The sequence below is a fragment of the Rhinoderma darwinii genome, chromosome 1, assembly GCF_050947455.1.
Source record: "Rhinoderma darwinii isolate aRhiDar2 chromosome 1, aRhiDar2.hap1, whole genome shotgun sequence".
NCBI lineage: Eukaryota > Metazoa > Chordata > Amphibia > Anura > Rhinodermatidae > Rhinoderma > Rhinoderma darwinii.
Genome location: NC_134687.1, coordinates 487,281,404 through 487,305,201, shown reverse-complemented (window position 1 = coordinate 487,305,201; position 23,798 = coordinate 487,281,404). Strand labels below are relative to the sequence as shown.

The 23,798-nt window shown below is 38.5% G+C and overlaps 1 protein-coding gene across 1 annotated transcript in view; it reads right to left on the bottom strand.

Annotated features, from left to right (window-relative positions):
* The window catches only part of WSCD2 (WSC domain containing 2), a 465,220-nt gene extending 452,023 nt beyond the window's left edge, over positions 1-13,197 (bottom strand). The window contains exon 1 of the mRNA XM_075835153.1: positions 12,674-13,197. The gene's annotated coding sequence lies outside the window, so the exon portion shown is untranslated. The remainder of the gene's footprint in view (positions 1-12,673) is intronic.
* Positions 13,198-23,798: the final 10,601 nt, after the last annotated feature.

The window sequence follows — 23,798 nt, the reverse complement described above, 5'->3', positions numbered from 1 at the left end:
GTTTGCTCCTTGCAACTCTTCCATGGATGTCATTTTTGATACCCATGGGAGAGTTAATGCTACCTTGCCACTCTGGCCACTCCTGGGAAGGTTCACTACTGTTCAAAGTTCTTTTCATTTTGTGGATAATGGCTCTCAGTGTGGTTCGCTGGAGTCCAAGAGTCTTAGCAATGACTTTGTAACTCTGTAAAGACTGGCGGATTTCAATAACTTTGTTTGGCATTTTTCTTTGAATCTCTTTAGTACGTGGCATAATGTGCTGCTTTTTGAGACCTTCTATCCAACTTCACATTGCCAGACAGGTTCTATTAAGTGATGTTTAGATTCAACATGCCTGGCAGTATTCATACCTGGGTGTGTCTATTAAAATTTAACCCAATTGACAATTGAATTTGGTTAACTGGATTTAGTACATAAGGGAGCAATTACTTTTTCACATAGCCCAGCTAAGACACTACTGGCGTTGTCCCAAGGAATGCGACTGTTGTAGCCCATGTCCTGGATACATCTGTGTGTGGTGGCTCTTGAAGCACTGACTCCAGCCGCTGTCCACTCCTTGTGAATTTCCCTCAGATTCTTGAATGGCCTTTTTTTGACAATCCTTTCAAGGTTGCGGTTGTCCCTGTTACTTGTGAACCCTTTTCTACCACACTTTTTCCTTTGTCTCAACTTTCCATTAATATGCTGGGATACAGCACTCCATGAACAGCCAGCTCTTTAGCAATGTCCTTTTGTGGCTTACCCTCTTCTGGACAACTGTCAAGTCAGCAGTCTTCCCCATAATTGTGTCACCTACTGAACCTTTGCAGGTGTTTTGTGTTGATTAGATGATTAGAGTGTGACACCACGAGTCTGCAATCTTGAACTTTTATCCAATATTCTAATTTTACGAGAGACTACATTTTTGGTTTTCATGAACTGTTAGCCATAATCATCAACATTAAAGGAAAAAAAATACTGGAAATAGATCACTCTGTGTGTAATGAATCTATATAATATATGAGTTTCACTTTTTTAATTGAATTACTAAAATAAATTAACTTTTTGATGATATTCTAATTCATTGAGAAGGACAAGTGTGCACGTATATGCTATATCTATGTATGTATGTATGTATGTATGTATGTATGTATGTATGTATGTATGTATGTATGTATGTATGTATGTGTTTGTTTGTAACACTGCTAGACAGTTTACACATCTGTAAATACTACCGTAAGTCTGTGCAAGTATGTTATTCATTCCAATAAATGTTTAAAAATATTAAAGTAACAAATGTTAGACTGAAGAAAAAAATATGAATGTGAATGACCAAGCAGAGTTTTTAAATTTTAGATTTAAATATTAGAAACACTGGGTACAGTAATAACTAAATTTAGCACTTTGTGTATAAGCCACTTGGTAATGGTAGTATGGATACCCTTATTTTGCCTAATTTTGTTTGTATCATATCTGGATTAACCCCTTCCCTCCACAGCAATTCTTCATTTTTCGTTTTTGCTTTTTCCTCCCCACCTTCCAAAAGCCATAACTTTTTTATTTTTCTGACGATATACCTTGTGTTTTGTGGGACAAGTTTTCGTTTTTCATGGCTCCCTTTACTGTACCATATAATATACTTGGAAACTGAAAATAAATTTTGTTTGTGGGATGGAATTGGAAAAGAACAGTGATTCCTTCATTGTTTTTTGGGTTTAATTTTTACGCCGTTCGCCAGGTGGTAAAAATTACATGTTAACTTTATTCTGTGGGTCAGTATGATTACGGAGATACCACATTTATATATATGTATTTTTTTTATGTCTTACTGCTTTAGAAGGAAAGAACTATATGCTAAAAAATAAAAAATAAATGGTGTCACCATATTTTGAGAGTCATAACTGTTTTATTTTTCCATCAATTGAGCAGTGTAAGGTCTTGTTTTTTTGCAGAGTAACCTGTAGTTTTTATTGGGGAACACAAGACTTTTTGATCACTCTTTACTTTTTTATGGGAGATGAGGGGGACCAAAAAACAGTGATTCTAGCACTTTTACTGTGTTCACCGTGCAGCTTAAATAATGTTATATTATAATAGTTTGTACTTTAGCAGACAGGGCAATACCAGTTTTGTTGCTTTTTTTCCTTTACATAGCTTTTGGAGGAAATATATATATTTTTTTGCTGTATATAAATATAGAAATATTTATATATAGTAAATATACTGTATAATAAATAATATATAATATATGTATAGTAAATATATAATACTTATATATACTTTTTTTTATAATATATAAAATAACTTTTATTTAACTGTATTTAAGTTTTATTTAAATCCCCCTAGGGGACTTGAACCAGCGAGCGTTGGATCACTTGCACGATATGCTGCAATACTAATGTATTGCAGTATATAGTGATTATTACAGACTCCTGCCTCTGGATGACTTAATAGAAGCACATAGATGGCAGACCTTGGGTGTATTCATTAGACCCCCAGGCTGGCATGACAACCAATGGCACCCCGCGATCACGTCGTGTTCGGAGGGGTCGATAAGACGTCGAAGGGGGCGTCCCTCTTTTTCCAGCTTAGATTCCATGGTCCTTATTGAACCCATGGCAGGCTATTACTAATTTGTACAAGGGAAAACTAGTGATAACAAGTTTCTAATATGTAATTGGTAATACACGTGAGAAGATTACATTGATGAAGTCTGTGATCCCAGACCACCACTGATTTAACCCCTAGGCGCACCAGGACGCAACTGTACATCCTGGTGGGAAGTTTATTCGCACTCCAGTTACTAAGTGGTTCCCGGTGCACGCTGTTGGTCAGTGTGCACTGGGAACCGGGAGGTCAGCTGTCTCTGACAGGCAGAGGTCCATCGCCATTTTGTCAATTAACCCCTTAAATGCAGCAACCGATTACGATCGCCGCATTTAAGGGGTTTGGTGTAGATCGGCAGAACCCACTATGCAATCGCGGGGGTTGCCGATGGTTGTCAAGGCAACCAAAGGCCAGACAATGGCCTCTGGGTCTACCATGTACAGAAGCCTATGAGGACGCCTACAGCTGGTCCTCGCAGGCTGTCAGAGTGATAGGAAGTCACTGAGTTGTTCCCGGTGCACACTGTCGGTGACAGTGTGCATCAGGAACAGGGAGGTCAGCCTCAGCAGGTCTTCAAGTCCCCCAAGTCTTCAGTGCTGCAGGTCTTCAAGTCCCCTAGTGAGACAAATAAAAAGTTAATAAAAATGTTTTATAAAAGTGTAAAAAAAATAATTATAAGTTAAAAAAACAAACTGATTAAGTCTTTTATTATAGGAAAAAATTGAAAACGTTAAAAAAAGTACACATATTTGGCATCATCGTATTCGTAATGACCCAAACTATAAAACTATAATGTTATTTTTCCCACAAGGTGAAATGTATACCGCAAAAAAAAAAACAATGCCAGAATTGCTATTTTTTGGTCACCACCTCTCTCAAAATATAGAATAAAAAGTGATCAAAGAGTCGCATGTATCACAAAATAGTACCAATAAAAACTACAACCCGTTCCACAAATAAAAAGCCCTTACACAGTTTTTTTGACTAGAAAATAAAAAAGTTATGGCTCTCAGAATATGGTGACACAAAAAATAAATTACTGCATTAGAAAAGTGTTTTTTTTTTTTGTGCAAACACTGCAAATAATAAAAAACTATGTACATATAGTATCACTGTACTAGTATCGACCTGTAGAATTAAATTGTCATGTATAGCCCATGGTGGACACTATAAAAAAAAACAATAGAGAGATTGTTTGGCGTGCCGCACATGTTTTTATCTTATGATCTTGAATACTTGTCCTGTTTTGTAAGTATGCAATAAAACTTGTGTGACGAACATTTTGTTGTACGGTATTGCACTATTGTTCTCCTTCTTTCCCTACTGGAGACATAGGTTTTTTCCAGATTGGAAAACGTCGATTTATCCACTGCATACTTATGGAACCACTAATACCATCGGTACTATCTATACCTACACTGGTTCATGTATTGTCTATTGCTACCACTGGAAAGCTTGTTCATATAAACTACACATTGGACTCACTTTGCAGTGCCGTTGAGCGGTAAAAACTTTCCTTTTTTTGCAATAAAGTACAATGTATCACAAGAAAACAGTCCCAGAATCGCTTGGATATGTAAAAGCATTCCAAAGTTATTACCACATAAAGTAACACATGTCAGATTTGAAAAAAATCGGCTGTGCCACAAAGCCAAAACAGGCTGCGTACTGAAGGGCTTAAAGCATGATATGGCTTTATAAAAGCTGCCTTGGCACTGCTCAGAGATTTCCATTATTGTTTTGTCAGATATTCAGTAATATTTAATTATTGGTTGTCCAATGACTTTACAGTTACATAGTTACATAGTTTGTACGGTTGAAAAAAGACACATGTCCATCAAGTTCAACCAAGGGATGGGAAAGGGGAAGTAAAAAATTTCTACACATAGGAGTTAATATTTTTTTGTTCTAGGAAATTATCTAAGCCTTTTTTAAAGACATCTACTGTCCCTGCTGTGACCAGCTCCTGTGGTAGGCTATTCCATAAATTGACCGTTCTCACAGTGAAGAAGGCTTGTCGCCTCTGCAGGTTGAACCTTTTTTTCTCCAGACGGAGGGAGTGCCCCCTTGTTTTTTGAGGGGGTTTTACATGGAACAGGATTTCACCATATTTTTTGTATGTGCCATTCATATATTTATACAAGTTAATCATGTCCCCCCTTAGTCGTCTTTTCTCAAGGCTAAATAGGTTTAGTTCTTTTATTCTTTCCTCATAACTTAGATTCTCCATGCCCCTTATTAGCTTCGTTGCTCTTCTTTGAATTTTTTCCAACTCCAGGGCATCCTTTCTATGAACTGGAGCCCAGAACTGGACTGCATATTCTAGATGAGGCCTCACTAATGCTTTGTAAAGTGGTAATATTACATCCCTGTCCCGCGAGTCCATGCCTCTTTTGATACACGACAATATTTTGCTGGCCTTTGAAGCAGCTGATTGACACTGCATGCTGTTATTTAGTTTATGATTTACAAGTACACCCAGATCCTTCTCAACAAGTGACTCCCCCAGTGTAGCTCCCCCTAGGACATATGATGCATGCAGGTTGTTCGTACCCAGGTGCATAACTTTACATTTATCTACATTAAACTTCATTTGCCAAGTGGACGCCCAAACACTTAGTTTGTTTAAATCTTCCTGCAATTCACAAACATCTTCCATAGTCTGAACTATATTGCATAGCTTGGTGTCATCTGCAAAAATAGAAATAGTGCTATTAATCCCATCCTCTATATCATTAATAAATAAGTTGAATAATAGTGGTCCCAGCACTAAACCCAGTGTGATCTTTTAACGTGTATCAGAAGATCATTTTGACTGGATTTCCCCTTTATATTATCATGCAGTTTTACACGTTCATTAATATTATTTTTACTATTTTGTCAAGTAGTTGTTAATCCCATGCAACCCCAACAACTTCCCCTATTCTAGTTGCTAATATCATCTAACATCGCGTTAACCTGTCTTCCACAAACCACCAGTCTACAGTATGCCTACATGCATTGCCCCTACCCCCTACTACTAAATGGCCTGCTCACCAATAGAGCAGTCTCACCTAGTGCTGCCATTTCTACAGAATTATAAGATAACAACTGATTACAGGGACACTTGGTTGTTAAAATGTAGTGTCTGAGACCTGTAAATTAACATAATTTTTATTTGTATTCAATTTTTTAGCCGTTGGTAAACGCATGGAGAAATCTTAAAATATGAAGACATCTTGTGTTCTGAGGGAAAGGCACATTCGGCTTATACAAAATCAATTGCATTCTTTTATCTGCAGAATGGCAGTAATATTCATGCTGGGTTTATCTCTCTCTTCAAACCTAAAATACTGATTATATTCTTATGTTGTTGAGTGCTATTCTATAACTTGCTTCACATACCGAATATTATTGAACTTTAAGATTGGTCTCAGAAAATGTACACGACCATATGCTGTCTGCTGTCTTCCAGCTGTATTTTTACTTGCTGAATATATTCTCTGGGTGGACAGCTTAAATTATCTGTATGTATTCTGTCTTTCTATTTCCACCGTGCAGATTTTCATTTATTTCTTGAATTGATTTTTTTCCCCTCAATATGTGATATATCTGTTCCTGCCACAAATTGTCTGCAGAGAAATGTTTTCCGTAGATACATCCCCTCATTTTTGCTGATGTAGAACAAGAATATTTATATTCTAATGGCTTTAAGAAAATGAGATGTTGGTAATAATATACTGTCCTGTGAACATGCGCGTGATGCACCATTTCATGTATGTTCATCTTGGTAGCTAATCTGAAGAATTGTTTATGAAGTAGCATAGAAACACCATATCCTGAATTTATATCCTTATTCTGTTCTGGCATAATAAACAGATAAAAGATATAAGAATCATCTGAGCAAATCAGATATAAAGTATTGTATTATGCTTTAGTACAGGGCCTGAGGGGGTGGTGCCTGACACAAGGATTCTCTCTTTGGTGTTTGTTTTTTTAAATCCCTGTGTTAGGTACCACCCCCATAGGCCTTGTACGAGAAATAACACAGGAGTTATATAAAAGAGTTCCCCGAGACCATGAAACAAATAAAGGTTTCACTTGCAAAATAATCAGTTGTAGAATTTCACAACATTAACTATCTGTAAGCACAAAATATGGATGAGATTTTTTCTTCAAAGAAAAGGCAATCTGTCAATTTTGTATTTCTTTTTACACATGATTATATTATGAATTGGATTGAAGTAGGTAACCTACAGATGACTAAACAACATTGTAGCTGCCAAAGACTGTCCATGTCGGATTTGAGCTCTCCAGTACTGTATCTTATTGGTATTGTAGAAAACAAATCGCTCACAATTACTGAATACAACCAAACTCAAGAAGGATATTTTTACTTATTCCTGGGATTCTATTAACAAATGATCACTTGGATATCTGGATCGCCATAGAAATACATAGTGCATCTTCTAAGAAGTATAGGTTTGAAATATCTCTTATCTACCAGCTAAAAGCAATAAAGCTACCAACATTTACTAACTCCCATTCCCTATTTTATTTTAACGATTTTCCTGAATATAAAGTCTTATTTTAACACACAACTACAGAAAAATTTATGCACCTCATCAAAATCATCACCCTTTAAAAAGAATCCCCTGGTGCAACTTTAATAGACATTGCAAAAATGCCATCTCGGCCTGGACCTTCCACACAAAATGACTGATGAAGATATTACTGTATGTTGTCAGCTTTGTGTGTTCAAAATGTGAAGCTGCTCTACTCAATGATGTCAAATTTGCACTATGCAGGTATATTTATTAAGACATTGAATATGTTTTCTAAAATGTGTCAAAAAGTACTATAGCTTGTGCAATCGTCTTGATTTATCTAATTTCTTTTAAAACAAACTCCCTTAAACTAACTATAAATTATTCTTCAGCTGCTCCAACCACTGTCATATTGTTATTGATTTACCATGCTGACAGAATGACAGATTGTCATCAGTTTCAAAGAAGCTCATTCAAAAGTGTCAACCAATATGGCTGCACTTCCTGTTGTCAGTTTTTCAATATTCCTGTAGGCAAACGAAACAAAAATAACAAACTTTGGTTACGGCTCTAAATTTTTATTTACTAATATATGGCAATTTTTAGGTTTTGGGTAAGGAAATAGTTTTTAATAAATATAGACTGTAAGACCGGTCACGTTTATTGGGTAGTATATACATATTCAGCATGAAATCCAATAAAAGAAGCTATTCAACTAATCATTTCATCACAAAATGGGCTAGTGGCTGATCTAAAGCCGTAGTGTGTGTGTGTGTGTGTGTGTGTGTATATATATATATATATATATATATATATATATATATATACATATATGTGTGTGTGTGTGTGTGTGTGTGTGTGTGTATGTATGACTTATAGTATATGCTGCATGTAACTCATATAAGAAAAGTTGGATTTATCAATAGGAAGAGAAGGCATGTAACTAAAAGTTTAGAAGGTGAACATAATGACTAATGCAGAATATAAGATAAGTAAAATGTGTTTAGTCCTGCACACAACGGTCTGAAAATTCTGCTTATCCACTAAAAGTTAAGGCCCTTTTAAACGAGCCAATGATGGGGAAATTGAGCGTTCATATGAACTTTTGTATCCAATCACTGCTCTGTGTAAACAGGGCAACGATCAGCCAATGAACGAGTAAACGTTCGGCTGATCGTATTGATTATGCAGCAGATAATATTATCGGTGTCAGCAGCACATTTCTCTGTGTAAACAGGGAGATGTGCTGCCGACATGATGAAAATGCATGGGGACAAGCCATCGTAATAACGTTCACTCCTCTCCATACATTACTGATCATAGCTCCTTGTGAAAGGTGCAAACGAGCGCACGAGGTGTCTCATTCATCGGCACTTGCTGTTATGACCAAAATTGGCCGGTGTAAAAGCACCCTCAGTCTCAAAGGCCATTTTCATCAATTATTGCACTATGGTGATAAAATTTCATAGGTTATTTGCGGTAAAAAGTCTATTAGCATTAGGCCAGAGGCAAAGAGCATTTTATCACATTTTTAGTTCATGACCTTCCTGGCAACCATACCAGGAAGGCCATGAACTAAAAAGTGATAAAATTGTACATTGTAATTGGATTTTATATTTATTTAATAACCCAGAAAGTCTTCAAGGCTGGCACCAACATGACATACTGTTAGAATAAAGGCTACTATATATTTAATTTACATATTTGTGGCTATTGGGGTGGCGTATATGGAAACTTTTTAAGATTACATGCTTAATGACTATAATTCAGCATTTGTGATTTGATTAGATAAGTATAAAAATATAGCTGTTCAAATCACTTGGCTCTAGTGTCATCAATAAGACAAATGAGCTCCATGACAATCAATGGAATTTCAAGGCGTTGAAGATATCTGACTTCATCCTGATGAACTATGTTGTGGAAGAATGGTTCCAGATACAGAGGATTACATTAATAGGTGTCTAGGACCACACTGATGCCCTAAATAAAACAATATTGGCACACGAGAAAAGGCTGGACCTCTTTGCTTCTAATTGTGTGCATTTTCTGTAACAGATTTTGTACAGTTCTGCGCTGGTACATGATTATTATAAATTACACATATTTTATTCAACTTTGAAATATCATACAAGCACATATAACAACATAGACAGAGAAAAGAGAACAATAACCACTTTATATTAGCTGGTGCCGACCACCCACTGTATTTATACGGCGGGCGTTCCAGGTCCTTAAAAACCGCACCACAATATATCTACAGCGCAGACTTTAGCTGGCTGCCCGAGAAATGTCGGGCACCCTGGAGAGGGAATAGAAGCGGTTTTCACCGCTTCTGTCTTCACTGTTCTCTTGAACACAGAGCTCTATTGATCCCTGTGATCATGAGACCAATCACATAATCGCTGGGATGTCATTAGTGGGATACCTAATAGTGACAATAGGTGATTTCCCCTACAAATGGGGATGCTATGCAGCCCCAGTTACAGTGGAAAAACATGGTGTAAAAGGGAAAAAAATATGGTCCCCAAAAAATATTTTCTGACTTTTAAGGGACAACCGATAATAATAAAAAAAATGAAGGTAAAATAAAGTAAAATTAAATAAAATAATAAATACACATAAAATCACCCCCAAAAAAAGTTCCCCACACTTATCATTGTTGTAACACTAGGCCTGACCCAATTACCCTAAAATAGACAAGTAATATATATCAAATTTTACAGTAGACAATGACGATCACGAATAAAAGGTCTATTTTAGGGTAAAACTATATTATTACCAGAACATTTTTTGCTGAAAAGTAAAAAAGCATATTTTTTAACTATTATTTTCAAACTATAAGCCTAAAAATTCTAAAATAGCAAACAAATGTGTGTAATAATAAAGAAAAAAGAAACTTGCATTATTTACTAAAGAAAACTTCGCAAAAATCACATCGCTAGCCCAAAAAATACAAATGTGATTCTGTCCAAAAACTGCATTTCTGACAAACCAACTCCAGCTTATAAATCACAGTGCCAGGCATACTCTGCATTTATATGAGTGTGAAAACCATTGGTCAGTGCAATCAATAATTAATACCCACTAACACCTTTCCAGACATCCATCCCGTGATCTAGCGTGCTGCCCTCAGAGTCAGTTCAGGTTGAAACTAGGCAGATATCTAGTAATAGCTGCTGTATTGCGTAGGCTCTTCTGTTGTATTATCATGGGATGAAATAATGATGAATGGTAATGAATGAAGACAAACGCTCTATCAATATGACATTGTGACAGCTGTCACTTACTAAACTCTTTTAATGATTTGGGTTTGATCTGTGATGGTAAGATTCCTATCCATTCAGTTCATTGTTTAATTAAAAAATATAAAAAATGTTGCTAACCCTTCAGTGGAAGAATCTTTATTATTTGACTGTAACATTTAAAATGTTAACACATAATATACTGTAGATATCTAGTTTATGTTTTTCGCAAATTCTAATTTTTAGCCAAACATTTATATAATTTCTGTACATAGTATCAAAACCTAAATATATATTTAATTAACTGGATGGATAGATAAATGATAGATAGATAGATAGATAGATTACACAGATGATGATAGATAGATAGATAGATAGATAGATAGATAGATAGATAGATAGATAGATAGATAGATAGATAGATAGATAGATAGATAGATAGATAAATGATAGATAGATTACACAGATGATGATAGATAGATAGATAGATAGATAGATAGATAGATAGATAGATAGATAGATAGATAGATAGATAGATAGATAGATAGATAGATAGATAGATAGATAGATTACACAGATGATGATAGATAGATAGATGATAGATAGATAGATAGATAGATAGATAGATAGATAGATAGATAGATAGATAGATAGATAGATAGATAGATAGATAGATAGATAGATAGATAGATAGACATGGATCATTTTATACAGCAGCAGATGCAGACTAGAACTGCCAGAATAGATGTACCTCTATACATAATAAGGGAGACAAACTCTGCAAATGACAGATATTATTGATGAGCATGCACCACATGCTAAATCCTGTCATATTATGGTATATCACCCATAATCCTTGTCAGACTATGCCAATAATCTTCTTAGTGTCTGACCGCCGCTGCAGCTCAAATTTGCGGAATTTGGCAATGCCACCCTTTCATCACCACAAGCACTTCTACTTAACTCTTGCTGGAGATGTGTATTATGAAAATAGGCTTTGACCTCAATGAAATAGTTTGCTCGCAGGGATAAAAAGAAAAAAGGGAGTTTTTCAAGAACAGTTTTCATATGTGAAGCAATATTTCTTTAAGTGATTAATCTCAGGGAGAAAGACGTTATACCTGTAGACACAATAGTATCAACTTCGTAATACCCAAGTCCCAATGACTTGACCAATGGCAGTCGGTAAACTAGAAGTTATTTCAGCACCTTAGTTGTGTATCAAGGATGTTCTGTTTGCCAAGACATAGGTGTTGAGAATAAATTCACAGACTATTGCATTTATTATGCATTTTATTCTAAGAATTAAATATTTATGAAATGTTAAAAACAACAGCACAATAAATGAACTGTATGCTATGTAGTATTCTTATGACATGCTGCCCGGTAGGCAGCTCATTCATATTTTGCTCAATAAATCAGACTACGGTCCCAAAAGGTTTGTGAAATTTTCAGGCTGCAGGAATACATAAAACTAGCCTTGCTTAAACTCCATGTTCTGCAAGGATCAGCTAGAAGCAGAGAGCACAGATTTATGAAAAGCATTGGTGCATTAAGCAGCAGTCTGCACATTGATGTGTGCTGGAGTGTACAAGACAAACTCCTGCTTGTGAGGATTGTGACTGGTTGCAGCACTTGCCCTGCTCACCTGTCGTTCAACCATCTGCCTCACTCTGTGACACTGCTGTAGTTGCCATGAACCTAACTAGCATGAAACTTGGCTGAATAAATCTAAAACCTTTTAAACCAGATTCCATTTTATTTACTGCTACATTAGAATTGACCAGATTTCATCTGTATTTGTGTAATAACCTTTTCCAGCATGAATAGTGGAATTTCCAGTTCACTGTCATATAAACACTGTAGAATATATATCTCCCTAAGTTGTAAACCTGAAGAAGCTTTCATCTGAGAACACAGGAGAGTGTCCATACTGTCCCCTTCAGATAAAGCACAGCCTATAGCTGAGGAGAAGGTACATAGAAGCATTTCAGCCATCAGCACCATATAGAGGTAGAGTTGATCTTCCCAAATATCACCCACCTGGGGATCCAATTCTCCCATCTTATACAGGGGAGCACATATTTAGATATTCTCTTCTCCACTGACCAACACTTTGATTCTACCAAGGATCAGCTATAAGGAATAACCCAGCTATACATCAGATTGGTTGGAAAGTTTGTCCAGACAGTGTACTTGTCTTAAGCCTTAACATTTGGACCTCATGATTTCAGCTAAGTGATTTTATGTATATGAATGCATCATTAAACAGGGATAATAAGCCAAGCATGCATAGTATATTATCTGTGCGCTCCTTACCTGTCAGGTTGTGCTGTCCAACTCCACACAGGCTGCTACTCTATCTACAGAGGCATCTCCGACCTTTATCCTGTCAATTGCTGCATGATATTACAGGTGAATGTCCACAGCCTGGCTTCTTCATGTCTTGTTCTGGGTGAGAGCAGAGATATACAGCAGCTTCAGCAGTTTCAGAGTAGGTCTAAGCTCACAGAGGATGTGAAAGCAGCAAGTCTGCAGAAACCTCTCCTAGAAATTCCCAGGTTTGGGTTCCAGAGAATAGCTGTCCATTCTTGCAGTGCTGAAGAGGGGATCCCACTTCACCTGGCACCCCCAGGAAGCAGCTGGAGAGGTTGGAGGTCTCCCCCAGCCTCTGAATATAGTAGCCAGCGATGTCCCTAGCAGTCCTGTAAGGTTCTCTGATCTCCCTTAGTTAACATCTCTATCCAGATCTCTCCTTGCTGCAGCTCCACTCAGCTGCACTATATTCAAAGGCCCACAGCACTGCCTACTGCTTAACTCATTAATTGCCATTTGTGCTGGAGAGTGTGCTGTCACTGCTCCTGCTTCTTTCTCTGCATATACTGTACATAATGACTTCAATATGAACTGTTTAAATACTGGATGCAATTTATATTCAAGAAAAGAACAAAAACTATTGTACAGCGCACATCGCATCATAAAAAGAAACCATTATAAAAATGTGATATTTTTTTTTTAAACTACTGTACAATCTAAAGCCATTTATGCACACACGACACACACGCACACGCACACGCACACGCACACGCGCACACTATTCTGCGTGATTTATAAATTTGTTTTTTATTTGGGGATCATTTTTGTCGTGAGCTTTGGAATTGTAAGAACAATTCTACAGATATTTTGGCAAAAATGCAGCAATAACAGATCCATTGAGTTGTTGGCAGATCTCAGTTCTGTAACGGCCTCTAATGAGTTCCACTGCTGATGAAATTTTCTGCTGTGCTCCAAGTCCTAATAGTATTTAATATTGCACTTCTGCACTTTATATGAGACACTAACGCAATAATTTTTTCCCATCCACCTCAACAGTCAATAAAATATCTTTAAGTTGCAGGGGAATTTTGTGAGTTACATCAGTTTGACAGAACTTTTGTATTGTACAATGAACATTCAATGATGCAAAGCCATTGTGGTGTAAATATTTGTTGGATATTAATGAAAGGCTTAAAGGCTCTGTAAACCTTTGAAAACTTTTTTTTATGTAAGGGCGTGTTCATTTGTGGCGGAATTTTCCCACTGCAGATTTTGCTGCAAATTCGTGGCAATTACGCAAGAAATCTGCAGCGACATTTGCATATTTGACAGTTTGTTCAGACGTTGCGGATTTCCCAGTGGACGTGCGGCAGATTTCAGCCTTTGCATTGCAAAGGCTGAAATCATCAGTGAAAATAATTTGCTTCTCCGCTGGCGGCCATGCATGCAGCGGAATGAAAATTCTGCACCGCAGCCTATTTTCCGCAATGGCTTTTTCCGCAATGTCTGCAAGTTACCTAAAAAGCCATAGAAAGTAATGGAAAACAGTCTGCTGCGGATCTTCACTGCAGACTATCTGCAGCGGAATTCCACAGTGATTCTGCCACGTCTGAACATTCCCTAATATAAATGTGTACCAGTGCGATTGGTGCAACTTTGTAATTACATTTTAATAACTTTTACTTTTTTGAGATACAGCTGCTTTGTATCCTGTATACGGAGAAACTGTATCTTGCACTGAATCCTGTATTCGTCAGGTCCGCTGGATTGACTGTTTCAGTGTCAGCAGGTCCTGCGAGTCTCTAACATGCAGGATTCAGCTGTTATCCATCACATCTAAGTTTATAACTTAGATGTGATCGATAACAGGTGGATCCTGCGTGACAGAGACCCGCTTTCACTAAACCCGTAGGTCCCGCGGATCTGAAGGATTCAGGTCTCAGCGCACAATACAGCTGCTTTGTATACAGGATACAAAGCAGCCTTATCTCAAAAAGTAAAAATATTTTTTAATGAAATGTAATTACAAAGTTGCACCAATCACAAAGATATATACACACACACATATATATATATATATATATATATATATATATATATATGTGTGTGTGTGCGTAAAAAAAAGTTTTCAGAGGTGTACATAGCCTTTAACTTGAAGACACAGACAATTTTCGTCTTTTCATTTTTCCATAGTTGCATTCCAAGAGCCATAACTTTTTTTTATTTTCTTTCGACATATCAGTATTAGGGCTTGTTTTGTGCGGAACAAGTTGTAGTTTTTAATGGTACTATTTCATGTACCATATAATGTACTGAGAAACAAAAAAAAATTCTTTGTGCGGTGGAATTGGAAAAAAGAGCATTTCCTCCAATGTTCTTTGGGTTTCATTTTATAGTGTTCACAGTGCAATAAATATGACATGTTCACTCTATTCTGTGGGTCCAAAAAAATTGGGTTTTTTGTTGCCATACTCTGAGAGCCATTACTTTTAAAAAAAATAATTGTAAATTTACATTTTTTATTAGTTTGCCATGTCATATAAAATAGCAACATTCAGAAAATTATACATTTCCGCAAAGATGAGGGGTGCTCACAGGAAACCAAATAATTAATCTCAATGTATCACTTATATACAACAGTGCGTACATAGCAGAAAATAAAATAAAAATGTTAATTTTTCAATAAAGCCATATGAGGGCTTGTATTTATGCATTATGCATTTATGCTGTAGTTTTATTGGCACCATTCTGGGGTACATATGACATTTTGATCACTTTTTATACCATTTTTTTGGGGGAGCGAGGTGACCAAAAAACTGTAATGCGTGCATTCTGAATTTTCCTACAGTGTTCTTCCAGCAGGTTAAATAATGTGATATTTTACTAATTTAGACTTTTACGGATGTTTGAAACATCCAGCTCCCGCCATGTTTGGCTCAGTCTTAGTTCCTGAGCCCTCACCATGTTGGGGTAGCGCACATCCAACGTAACTGTACATTGGATATCACTAAGCAGTTAATAAAGTCTTCAATATTAGATTATGCTGCACACTGAAAGAGCCTTCTGTTGGTATCCTGTTTGTTTACAGAAAATATTGTTGTTGGAAAAAAACAAAAACAACATATGTAATTCATCAATCATGAAAATTGCTGAGAAGTATAGAAAATTATTACCAATACATAAACCTTCTGCAAAACAAATCGACATCTCAACAAATCGACAATTCTGTGCGACACTCAACAAATCGTCTTTTCATGCCAAGAGACAGTCAGAAACGGCCATCAAGATAGATCCCATTGATTTCAGTTTTATTACAAATTATGACCTAATTGTCCGTCATGTAGTGTGGTCCATAAGGGCATGGCCACACGTGGCCGATTTCCTCCGCAACTGTCCGCATCAATGCCGCACCTAACCCGGGTTGCGGATTACGGCTGCGGATCTGCCCAAAATGTGCAGAAAAATGATGCGGACTAGCTGCTGCGGACTGCGGGAAAAGTGCTTCCCTTCTCCCTATCAGTGCAGGATAGAGAGAAGGGACAGCACTTTCCCTAGTGAAAGTAAACTAATTTCATACTTACCGGCCGTTGTCTTGGTGACGCGTCCCTCTTTCGGCATCCAGCCCGACCTCCCTGGATGACGCGCCAGTCCATGTGACCGCTGCAGCCTGTGCTTGGCCTGTGATTGGCTGCAGCCGTCACTTAGACTGAAACGTCATCCTGGGAGGCCGGACTGGAGACAGAAGCAGGGAGTTCTCGGTAAGTATGAACTTATATTTTTTTACAGGTTGCTGTATATTGGGATCGGTAGTCACTGTCCCGGGTGCAGAAACAGTTACTGCCGATCGCTTAACTCTTTCAGCACCCTGGACAGTGACTATTTACAGACGTCTCCTAGCAACGCTCCCGTCATTACGGGAGCCCCATTGACTTCCTCAGTCTGGCTGTAGACCTAGAAATACATAGGTCCAGCCAGAATGAAGAAATGTCAAGTTAAAAAAGCAAGACGCATCCGCAGCACACATAACATGTGCATGACAGCTGCGGACTTCATTGCGGAAATTAGAATCTCCATTGAAGTCAATGGAGAAATTCCGCCATGAGTCCGCCACTGCTCCGCAACAGACAGAGCATGCTGCGGACACCAAATTCCGCTCCGCAGCCTATGCTCCGCAGCGGAATTTTACGCATCGTCTAAACGAACACTGCTAAATTAAAGTGGAAGTCAATGGACAAACGGCTCCGCTGCGGATTAACGCTGCGGAGTGTCCGCAGCGGAATTTAAGTGAAATTCCGCCACGTGTGAACCCAGCCTAAAAGGTTGTATGTCATACCTGAGAGAATAAATAGAGATGAATCCGTAAAAATCCTATTCTCCATTCATTTACCAAAATGTGAATTACTTATGTGAACCTGGTGAATCAATTCTACCATCTCTAATTTCAAAGCCCAGGAAGCTGAGATCCAGGCTACGGTACGCAGAGTCATCACACCAGAGAGCTACTTTCGCGATTCCTGTGCCTTCCAGCAACATGGAGGTAAAAGGTAGCCATCAGTGAATTTTTTTCTATGAATAACAAATATGTGGTGATTCAAGGTCACAGGAGCAAAACTTATTTTTTTAAGGCCTGCAAAGCAGCTATTTTTCTAAGAAAAGAAAATGAGTGGTGACTTCTTTGTTCCCTCCATATTAAAGGCAGGCACAGGAAGTAGCCATTGATGCTATATGCTGTATACAGAAATCTAGACACCATCTTCCAGGATTCGTCTGTGTACGACTTGGAAAAAAAGAGTGGGAGTAAGCTATTAACTACAACAGTCAAACTAGATGTTGTAGGTATGTCTGAAGGTAAACTTTAAATTTTTTATTGTTGGTTTACTTTTAGGAATATCATTAGCTTCTGGGAGATTGAGAGGAATTCAAGGAGTAATTCTATTTCAATGTGCACTGTGAATGTTATAGTAATACTGTTTGGAACAATGTAATTCATGAGCACTGTTTTATGGGTAACGTCTGTGGGTTGCAGAAACACAGCACAGACCATTTTTTTTATTATATTTCACCACAATGACTCTGCATTGTGTCCATGCCAGATTCTATAAATGTGCCCCTGTGCCTGATCCACCAGCTCTAAAATCATATACTTCTCTGTAATATTACCTCTAAAAGTTAGTTGCAGTTCTCAATGTATGTTTCTCTTGAGTACAGTTATCTAAAAAGCCAACGTGAAACCAAGTTGTGTTTATTGTAAAATCTGGAATGGGAATTTAACACCAGTATTTTATTTTTGTCCTTACAAAAAGAACAGATTGTTTCGACATATATCCATGAGGAATGTAATCTAGAGAAGATACACAGGAACAATGGTTTAAATCAGTGTGTGCAACATAAATCAGCCCATGAGCTGTGTGAAGGCTGATGCTTTTCAGGAAAACATTGGCTGAGAAATCTTTGATTATATCATTCGGAAACTGGATTTAGTTCCGTTCTGGAGTTTGCACGTATTAAACTGACCACATACGAGGAGTGTAAAGTGGATATGGGGCATTTCATACAAAAGTGAATTTAAGAGGTTGAAGGTAATCTCCATTCCCCTAACTGAAAATAAGCAAAAGAGGAAGACAAACCAAATGTGAAGCAGCCCAGGGACCTGTAGTAATGAGACCCACCCTACCATAAAAAGAAAATAAAAACACTGCCTACTATTTACAGGATGGCTCACAATAGAGTGGATTGTAATCTACCAGATTGGCACATGGGTAAAAGGGGACGAAAACAAGTGTAGCTATATAATGGTCACCTTGTTTTCGACAAATTAGTTGTTGGAAAGCAAGAGACTACATTTTGTTCATACACAAGGGGCCCGTTTTAGTCTGTTTGTCCCTGACCAGTATATCTATACAAGTTCATAACTAAAGTAAAGCTTAAAACGCCCCCCCACCATCTTAAAATACTTACTAGTGATACAGTCATTGCTAGGCACCGTGAAGTCAGAGGAACATTAAGTGGCTCAATCCTTTGCAGACCAGTGTCCACATTTCTGGTGTCCAGATATGTTTGTAATTGTTCATAGTACCTGTAATCCCCAGTATCCAGCAGATTTGTAATCCCTCATGTCAAATGGTGATAACATATGGTCTCTTTTCTGTTTTATGGCTAGGACAAGATAAGGAAGTCTTGTCTGCTGAGCACCAACAGCTGCTATTGATTCTGTAAGTGATCAATACAATGACAGCTTCAAAATCCAGAACCTACTGTTAGACATCATGGGCTTCTTCTAGGCTTATGTTGTCAGGTCTGTATTGCTGCAATGCCAGCTTTTGTACCTCATTCAAAATAACGTAGTAAATTCTGCAAATCATTTTTCAGACATATGTAACAATCAAACTAATCCCCTCAAAACAAGGGCCACACAATGAAACTACACCTGCTACCATGTGAAGTGCTACATTTTAATTTTAATATTAATAATGACACACAATTTCTAGATGAATAATGTAGAAAGTAACAGAAAATAATGCACATATTGGCTAGAGATTGCCAAACAACACACAGATACTGTAAAGGATTTGCCTGACACAGCTTCTGTGTCGACGCCCGTGGTTAATCAGTCTGCATCTCTTCCTAGGTCTGATAGAGTGACTCGATCTGCTACCACTCAGGCTGGTAGGCTGAGGAGTGGGAGAACCTATCACAGCCTGGCCAGACAGTTCTAGCTCCTGCCCTCGGTCTATTTATACCTTCATTTCCTGCTTGTCTTTGCCTGTGATTCTATCTTGTTTCCTGTCTCTGCTGTTCCAGCCATTACTATTGACCTCAGCTTCATTTTGACCCTGGCTTTACTGACTGCTCTGCGTTTGGTACCTCGTACACTCCTGGTTTGACTAGGCTCGTTCACTACTCTTGTTGCTCACGGTGTTGCCGTGGGCAACTGCCCCATTTCCCTTAGCTTCTGTGTACCCTTGTCTGTTTGTCTGTCGTGCACGTATTAAGCGTAGGGACCGTCGCCCAGTTGTACGCCGTCGCCTAGGACGGGTCTTGTAAGTAGGCAGGGACTGAGTGGCGGGTAGATTAGGGCTCACCTGTCTGTCTCCCTACCCCGTCATTACAGATACATAGCACACACATTGCTCAGAAAAGGACAAACTTTGTTCACATAAATAGCTCATACACAGTGGCAGATTAAGTAGACCATAGGCCCTGGGCAGTTCCACAAACTTGGGCCCCCCTTCCCCACCGCCGCTCTGCCATGTCTATAGTGAACACCAACTTTTTATGCGAGCGTTGACAAATGGGTGCTACGATTCCTCTTGTCAAAGGACTGTGTGCTAACATTCTGACAGTCTCCAACCATCGCTGACAGTTTAACCCTGTGTAGGGACACATCTTCTTGACAAGGGGAATGGTAACATGCATTTGTCTGTTAGTCCTAGGTACACAAAGACTTTATGTGGAATACAAGGATTTCCTATAACAGACATGTCAGGAGAGGGGACAGATCCTCTATAGATCCAGTGACTCACAAGTGACATTTTCTTTGATGGGAGTTGTTCTCTTTTCTTCTCCATCTGACACAAACCAGTATGGCGACTTCTCCTGATAAAACAATTTTGCTCCTTGCTTCTGCAGCCATTTCCAGCCTCTATAGAAACACAAAAATTCAGACACCAAGGCCTAGGACCATACATTAAAGGAGTAGTCCGGGCTAGGACCGGTTTTTCATACAATATCTTTTACTCAGACTAATTAATTAGAATACATACAGACCTCAGACCTTCTAAACTATTGCTGACCCCAGACTAGATCCCCCTAAGCAAATACAGACCCCAGAACAAGCACCCTAAACAAATACTGACCCCAGAACAAGCACCCTAAATACAGACCCCTGGACTAGACCCCTAAATACAGACCCCTGACCTGACCCCCTAAACTAATACAGACCCCAGTCTAGGCCCCCTAAATACAGACCTCATAAACTAATACAGACCGTAGACCAGACCACTAAATACAGACCCCATAAACTAATACAGACCCCAGACAAGACCCCTAAATACAGACCCCAGACATGACCCCCTAAACTAATGACCCCAGACCTGACTCCCTAAACTATTACAGACCCCAGACTAGGCCCCTTAAATACAGACCTCATAATCTAATACAGAGCCCAGACCCCCTAAATATACAGACTTCAGACCAGACCCCTAAATATACAGACCTCAGACCAGACCCGTAAAATACAGACCCCAGACCCGACCCCCTAAATGTATAGACCCCAGACCTCCTAAATAACAACCCCTGACCAGACCGCTAAATACAGACCCCAGACCAGACGCCCCAAATACAAACCCCAGACCCCTTAAACTAATACAGATCCCCAGACCCACTAAACTAATAGACCCCAGATCAGACCGCCTAAATACAGACTCCAGACCCCTTAAACTAATAGAGTCCCCTAAAAACAGACCTCTTAAACTAATACAGGCCGCAGACCTCCTAAATACAGACCCCTTGCCAGAACCCTTGAATACAGACCCCAGACCAGACCCACTAAACTAATACAGACCCCCTAAATACATACTCCATAAATAGAGACCCCATAAATATAGACCCCAGACCTCCTAAATACAGACCCCTTAACCCCTTCCCGCCGCAGCCATTTTTCAGATTAATTTTCTTTTTTTCCTCCCCACCTTCCATTTTCCCATCGATATAGTCCTATGAGGTCAAAGATAGAAAATATCAACAGATTATTTTTTATTAAGGATCTATGATGTGGAAAAAGCCTATACGACCTGCGATCAGCGCTGCCGAATCCAAAGTTGCCATAAACTCCTCAGAATCCACTGGATTATTTTCCATAGCTGGTTCTCGCAACGTGCTCTAGCTCATATACAGGGTGGGCCATTTATATGGATACACCTAAATAAAATGGGAATGGTTGGTGATATTAACTTCCTTTTTGTGGCACATTAGTATATGGGAGGGGGGAAACTTTTCAAGCTGGGTGTTGACCATGGTGGCCATTTTAAAGTCGGCCATTTTGTATCCAACTTTAGTTTTTTCAATGGGAAGAGGGTCATGTGACACATCAAACTTATCGAGAATTTCACAAGAAAAACAATGGTGTGCTTGGTTTTAACGTTACTTTATTCTTTCATGAGTTATTTACAAGTTTCTGACCACTTATAAAATGTGTTCAAAGTGCAGCCCATTGTGTTGGATTGTCAATGCAACCCTCTTCTCCCACTCTTCACACACTAATAGCAACACCGCAGAAGAAATCCCTCCCGATCTGACCCCCTTAGACTTTTATCTTTGGGGTCATCTGAAGGCAATTGTCTATGCTGTGAAGATACGAGATGTGCAGCAACTGAAACTACGGATACTGGAAGCCTGTGCTAGCATTTCTTCTGCGGTGTTGCTATCAGGGCATGCCACCAGGTATGCAATACATCATCAGCAAAGGGAGAAACTTAAAACGGGTAGGAGGATAGCTTAGAACAGTGTTAGCTATTCAGTTAGGCACAAGGTATCACTTCATTAACACCTTATAAGAGGTTTCAAGAATCACCATGTAAAATAAAACTTTATGCAGTGGACTACAATATCAGACGCCATTGTTCGTCAGTGAGCTGGGTGCCTAGGACTGTCTACCTTTTGGACATGTAAGAAAGATCTATAGTTAGTCTGTAATATATCTAAGTATAGGGCAGATATCAGGCCTGAGTCATGGGTGGGCTATCCCATATCTATGTTCAAATATGGAGAAGGATAATGGGTGGGAGGTGTTTTTAAGAACGTTCTTAATTAGTAAATAGTAAAAGAGCTCATTAGCAGGGAGATTATTTTTTTTTGCAACGTAGGAAAGGGAAATACACCTTCAAAGTGGTATATAGTAGTCACACCAGCAGCTTGCCATCCTGTGTATGGGTACCCAAATATAGGTGGTAAGCAGGGGTGGGATTCAAATTTTTAACAGGTTCTCTGTTTTGACGACAAAGACATACACCCCTGGGGGAGGTTGCATTGCGGTGTATCGCGCCATGGAAAATGATCATGATAATCAAATATAATTTTTACAATATTCCAAATACACCCTATATTAAAGTCGACACTAAATAAAGAAATTCCCTTTCCAGAATGTTTAACTGGATTGCCACACTATGTATATAATTACATAAGCGTACATACCTACCTTCCCACACATTATAAAAAACTCACCCATTACGTGTATATATATATATATATGCGCACATTCAATATTATAAGCTTGCTCAGCCCATTTAGTTAGGCTGTGCATTGTGAGAAGGCTGACGGACAGTCCGACATGCACAGTAAGCCGCAACAAATCTCCCGGCTAATGCACAGATAGAGTGCCAGAACCATGCTCAGTACATATATTTAGCGCCAGAACTAAACTAGGTACATAAAAACAGTACCAGGACAAAGCTCAGCACATATATACAGCACCAGAACAAAGCTCAGTGCATAAATACAGCACCAGAACCAAGCTCAGTACATAAATACAGCACCAGAACAAAGCTCAGTACATAAATACAGCACCAGAACAAAGCTCAGTACAAAAATACAGCACCAGAATCAAGCTCAGTATATATATATATATATATATATATATATATATATATACATATACAGCAGAAGCACAAATACAGCTCAGTACGGAGATCATTTGAAAATTCAGTTTAACCCCTGCCATATAAGTTTGTACGACATAAAACTACAGCTCCCAGTTTGGCCTGAACAATGGTACGATACACCCATCATCTCGCTGCAAATCATACAGTGACTATAGTACTGATCAGTCACAGGGAGAATAAACATTTACATTTAGTGACTTACAGGTGACATCTTGTCAGATTGGAGTCGTTCTTTTTCTCTTTTCTTTTCCATCCGATACAGACCTCTATGATGGCACCTCCTGGCCATGATCCATTTCTGCAGAGTTTGCCTCTCAGATGTCTTCGACTGCTCACTTTTCCAACATTTCCGCACCTGTAAGCGAAGATAAAATTCTCATGGTGCCACACTCTATGCTCCTTAATATAATAGTATCATACACTGTGACCCTTAATTTAATAGTGTTACACACTGTGCCACTAAATATAAT